We start from the raw sequence: 6,106 nt of genomic DNA on the forward strand, positions 1-6,106 counted from the left end.
ACAGGGCTTGAAATTAACTTTTTTACTTGGTAGCACTGGTGCTCCCAACTTCAAAAAGTTAGGAGCACCAGCAAAAATTTAGGAGCACTCACCAAAAATTTAGGAGCACCACAACTACAAATTATATATTAACAGATTTTATCCTTACATTCTTAACTTTAATGCAGATTTTGTATTGGTTAATATTAGCTGTCAATCTCTCAGTCACTGCTTTCCGCTAACTACCGCGAGAAAAAGAAAGGGCTGAAGAAGAGAGAAAATGAAAAGAACACTGACAGATTTCTTTTGTAAATAACCTAAAGTTAAGTTCTTCTTTGGCAAGTGTTAGGATGGTGTATGCGGTGTTAAATTTTACATTCAGCTCTGCCAGTTGCACCGAACGGCTGGCAGCTAGGGGTGTGCGATATTGACAAAAAATTATATCTCTATATTTTCTGGGATTTTATCGATAACAATAATTTGACTGAGTGTTACTGTGCTGATATCTTAAGGACTACAGTGGACAGCTGACTCCTAACATTTTTTATATTCTTCATATTCTGTGTGGTGGTCAGTTCACAGCAGTGACAGAAATTAATCTTTTCCAATAAGTTTAAATAGATTTTTACCTTTTATGGTCATTTTTACCTTAAAGCCATTTTTTCTAAAAGTGTGCGTTATCATTTGAGTCAAATTCTTATATTTAATCAGTCAATTATAATAAGACATTTGGGCTGTTATCAAGCAAATGAAAGTATCAATCAACAAAATTCATCTTTGCAATGCAGAGGAAACACAGAAGCTGCATCTGAAATGGCATTTAGATGCATTTACACACTGATTCATGCAGGACATGAATGCATTTAGCCTGCAGTTACACATGCATAAATAATATTTTAATATTGTAAACATAAAACGTTGAATACTTATATTTGAAACTTTAAATGTGAAATTAAAACCGCCAGCAGGTGGCAGCAAGTCACTGTTAATAAGTGAGTCATTGCGATTGAACCGAATCATTTGACGAATGATTCATTCAGGAACGAAACGCCGTCATGTTGCTCAGAGACGCAAAACAGCGCTGTGACTGTCCTTGGAATGATTTTTGTTGGCGAAATGGAGCAAAAAGAGTTAATATAGTGTCTAAAACGTAAGTCTCTTAATATTAACTTCTTTTTTATTGAACAGTTGTATAAAATTAATATCACATTTGTAATCATGCTGATTTTTGGAGGAAACAGCACTCTTCTTGTGATATTGATTAACTATATCAGGGATAGGCAATGACGGAGTGCCGCTGTCCTGCAGAGTTTAACTCTAACCCTAATCAAACACACCTGTACAAGCTAATCAAGGTCTTCAGGATTACTAATGCCGGGTTCAGACTACACAATATTTTTGTCGGTCACGATAGTCACTGTGTCAGATTACACGATTTTGACTCCTAAAATCTTGTGTCGTGGACAAGAAACATGTCAGACTACACGTTGCTTCCCGACCATTCATCGCGTGCCGTCTTTAACCCAACGACACCCTACGTCAAGCAAATCGTGGCAAAATCGGGCTAAAATAGTGTAGTCTGAACCGGGCATAAGGCTACAGACAAGTGAGTTTTTTTTTCAGGGTTGGAGCTAAACTCTGCAGGACATCTTTTTCTCTCTCTCTTCTTCAGCCTTTTTCATTCCCCGCGGTAGTTAGCCTGTCACCTGACAGCGGAAAGCAGTGACTGGGTGATTGACAGCTAATATTAACCAATCTCAAATCTGCATTAAAGTTAAGAATGTAAAGCTGAAGTTTAATTGGTTATGTAGCCTAACGTTTCATAGAATGGCAGACAGGTCACTGTATCAACACTCAGAAGGCACATACTCTGAACGTTTTTAGAGAAATGAAAACAGGTCGCATGACAACAATTATATGCACTCGCACAAATGCTCCCAAATATATTTTGAGGTCGCACAGATTAAATTTCGGGAGCATATGCGACCTAAATGGTCGCAATTTCGAGCCTTGCATATACGTCTTCTCTTGTAACATTATACGCTCCATAAGGAAAATGGAGGAAGAGGGAGGTGTAGTGTCATGCTTGGGTGTGAAGTTTTCCATCCCATGATGTTTTCCACACTCAACACTTTAATTAGCATGTTTATCCATGAAGATTAATACAATGCTAATTGCAAGATGTTTGTTTCTCAGTGTTCAATTAACACTCTGCATCCAACAGTAGAATCACTCATCCTAACTGATCATGATGGAGCTTGAATCTTTCTTTAGGCTTTTTAACAAACACTACTGCATGGCCAGTCACACTGTGTCCCTGCTCACTGTTTGTGCGAGATTTGTCCGTGTGCAGTATTCAAGTACTTGTGAAATAACACGTTTCTATATAGGCTCTGATTAGCAATCATACCCTCCTGCAGAGACCCAACAAAGATTCATTTATATCCTTAGAACCTGCAATGAAACTTCTATATAAATACATAATTTATATATTTCATTTTTTCCTGGAATCTACACAATGAAAGTAAAAGTATATGTAACACTTTGCACTCTACGTAACAGCAGCATTAAGAGTAAATTACTGTATACAATCTAGTGTGACCCATAACATCAGGAAATGCTTCTAAATAAACTTTCTAACGTTACACTAATTTTATAGTCATTTCCCTATAGTCTTATTCTGAACTGCTCACCCCGACATCTCCAGTGGAAGCAAAATTATTTTGTTTTTGATTCTCAATTATGCGTCTGCCATCACCTTAGTTTGGGGTGAATTTAAAAACTCACCCAGCCATACAGGACCCTTTATGCTTGTAAAAATTTGAGATTGGCAGGTTCAATTGGAGCAGGGCAAATGAGTTTGCACGGGGTTTGGTGGGGTCAGGGTGGGTTTGCTGTGGTGAGAGTTGCTGTGGGCAGCAGGAGTTGAGGTTACAGGCCTGCAGATAGCTGGGTAATGAAGCATTCCACACAGCTGGTGCATTCTCAGGCATCCCTGGAGTTACACAATTGCAAGAGGAAAGGTCAGCGTTAGAAAGAGAAAAGAGCAAGAGAGAGAGGGAGAGAACGAAAAACTAAGAGCAAGAGACCGAGAAACAGTAGTTCTGCTCTGAGGAAATTAATCTGACAAAAATAGGGGCAGGAAAAGTAAAAATAACTAGCTTTTAGAGAATAATAAAGATGCATTTTGGCGTTCATGACAGGAGCAAAAGGGAATGGGGTCGAGTATGCAGCGCACAGGCCAAAAGTGCACTTGGAGAAAAGAATGACTTGGAATATACTTGTTGAAAATCACTTTGACACAAGCTTAAAAAAAGGAGAAATAAAATGAATAAACCCCATACAGGCATGCCGACACAACCCCAAAAGCAGTGCAGAGTAGAGCCCATATCATCAAGCTCTGTACAGCAGTCATACAATGAGAAGTGAAGGAGAGACCGGGAGAATCAATAATCTGAACGACCAATCTGTTCCAGGTACTTTATGATGTGACCGTGGTAATTATTGCCTGATCAATAAAAGAGTTTGTTGTGTAGAGGGATGGGTTCTGGGCTGGTGTAATTGGTTTCTCCTGATGTGGAAGTTTTATGTATACATTTTCCCAGTATCAGAAATGGAGTTTGTAGGAAGGTTTAGAAAAGGGGGCTTCCTGCTCTGCAGGATATATCACTAATATCCCGATGCATGGGTGTGCTTTATTAACTGCAGGCGCTGGAGGTGCTCTTATCATTAAACACTTTCAAAACCTTTTGACGAAGAGGAAAAATGAAAGAAAGCAGAAGAGTCACAGAAAATATCGCCCAGTTTGACTTGTAATTTTTATTTGCCATCACAGTAATCGACTTCCTGAAAAGTTACATTTTTAACACCAGGGTTCTATGTGTGTGAATCTGCGACTGACTAATGCGGTGTTGTAATTGCCGCAAAAAACCAAGCTATGCATATTAAATGCCTGACTTTTAAATCGGCAGCAAATTCCCTGCATATTTCATAGACTACAAGCTACTCTCTGGTTTTAGCCACTACATCAGAATGAGTCCAGTTCATCCCCGCTGTAAATCCCCACTACTTCATTTGTTGATTGTGAAATAACATAGTTCAGACTCAAGGGGAATGCTCTAGGAATGAATTGCGGCCGGTGATAGCGCCGTTTTTGTTTGCACACATGGTCTGTGTTGTTTTTGCGCCCAATTCATTAAGGGAATTATGCAAATCAGGTAACGGTGCAAACGTGTACACAAAATGCTGCAAACAGTTATTGCTGTTTTCCTATCCTATCCTTTTCTTTTTTTTTTTTTTTTTTTTTTAATTCTAAATACTTGCTTCTGGTGAGTTTCCAACATGTCATTCATAGTTTCCCCTACAATTGCTTACAAATGGAGTTCTTGGGTGGATATGTTAAGTAATATTTTGATAACTTTTCTTTTTATAGAATTAATAATGTATTATACAATATCATTTGCTAACTCAGTAACACATAATTCAGTAACAAATCACTAAGTTAGTATGATTCAGTCTGATTCACTCAAAAATTAATTTTTTTTAAGTCTCTTGACTCACCCAGTGAAAAGAACCACTTCATAAGAATAATTTGTTCGTGAACAGCATTGTGTGCCAAAACTGCACAAAAAGTACAAACACAAAAATTTTCCAACTGTTGCCAATGGTGACTAGATATCAAACTATTGTTGCACATTTTTATTTGTTTCACAGTCTAGAGCCCTCAGTCTGTAATGATCCTAATTTACACAGGGTGCATGTTTGCGCTGTAAAGAATTGCTTCATTTAAATATTTAAGGCACTATGTCAATTTTTACCCCCCATTTAGGATCTGGTAAAACTAGATGGTGGTTAGTAAAAAAATAAAATAAAAATAAAATGCTGCAGAAAAGTGTTCATATATTCCATAATAGTAGCTCATAACAGTGATTTGAAGGCCTGGTATAACAGACTTCTCCCAGTCTGTCATCTGGTAGCACTATGGGAATCACACGCACCTCTGATTGTGCACCGTTGGGTCGCCCCCGCCCCACCTTGTCACAAGCTAGACTATCATGCGAGGACTATCACTTTTTTGTTTTTTTTGTGCATTCTTTCTCTGAGATGATTTGTTGATTGGTGTGGCATCTACAGAGCTGTAAACTGTCTAGAACGTCTAAAAAAAACAAAACAAATTTCTTTCTTTCCCTAGAAACACTAACTCAGTGCTAGAGAATAATGGACCACGAGCCAAAAATAGCTAAATTTAGGGTGCAGCTGTCAAGGTTGCACTGTGCAGGCGTTTGATCTTTCAGTGTGATTATTACCATTGATCATGGCTAACTGTGATTGGTTGTCAGTGTAATACTTCATAATGGTGTGTCAATCAATTGACCTTGTTCACAAAGGCTAGAACCTTCTACATATCCGATATTTTGTGCTTCAGATCAAGGAAAGCAATAAAGACAGAGCTGAAATGGAATATAATTGCAGGTGGCACCATGAAATTCTCCCTTTATGCCTCTTTAAGCCAACGCCATCCTTCATATACCAATTAGGGTTGGGTACCGTTCACATTTTAACCGGTACGGTACCGGTATCGGTACCTGGATTTCTGTGCCGGTACCCAACGGTACCTTTTTTCGGTACTTTACTCTGTGTAATTACAAAAACATTTATTTCAGTGAAAAAATAAGTCCAAAAGTCTCAATTTCAACATTTTGAACAATAGGGCCCTACAAACTTTTTCTTTCTTTCTTTTTTTTTTTTTTTTCCCCAGAAATTCTTGTTTTAATTTTTCAGAAAATCAAATGAAGGCATTAAATTATTTATTTTAAATCAAATGAAAATTAAACCGTTTTATTTTTTGGCAAACAAACTGATGTTTACTATTGAAATTAATACATGGAAGAAAAATTGTGTGAATATTCCTTTAAAACATTTTTTAATAGGCTAAAAATTGTATTATTTTTTTTCAATTAATTACAATTAAGTGATTAATCTGGTTGTAATATTTATTTTTAATATATATTTAAATAATAATAAATATTTAAAGATAGAAGTAGAAGTAACATGTTACATGTTAAACCGTACTTTTATTTTGACAGGTTGCCATGAAGTTTCTGTGTATACAGTATGATGATGCTAA

General features: G+C 37.1%; 1 long non-coding RNA gene across 1 annotated transcript in view; it reads right to left on the minus strand.

The window, feature by feature from the left end:
• The window catches only part of LOC107749783 (uncharacterized), a 10,248-nt gene that overhangs the window by 3,739 nt on the left and 403 nt on the right, over positions 1–6,106 (minus strand). The window contains exon 2 of the long non-coding RNA XR_001641083.1: positions 1,313–1,316. This is a non-coding gene — a long non-coding RNA (uncharacterized LOC107749783). The remainder of the gene's footprint in view (positions 1–1,312; positions 1,317–6,106) is intronic.

Source organism: Sinocyclocheilus rhinocerous, unplaced genomic scaffold (genome assembly GCF_001515625.1).
Source record: "Sinocyclocheilus rhinocerous isolate Xijiao unplaced genomic scaffold, SAMN03320098_v1.1 scaffold860, whole genome shotgun sequence".
NCBI lineage: Eukaryota > Metazoa > Chordata > Actinopteri > Cypriniformes > Cyprinidae > Sinocyclocheilus > Sinocyclocheilus rhinocerous.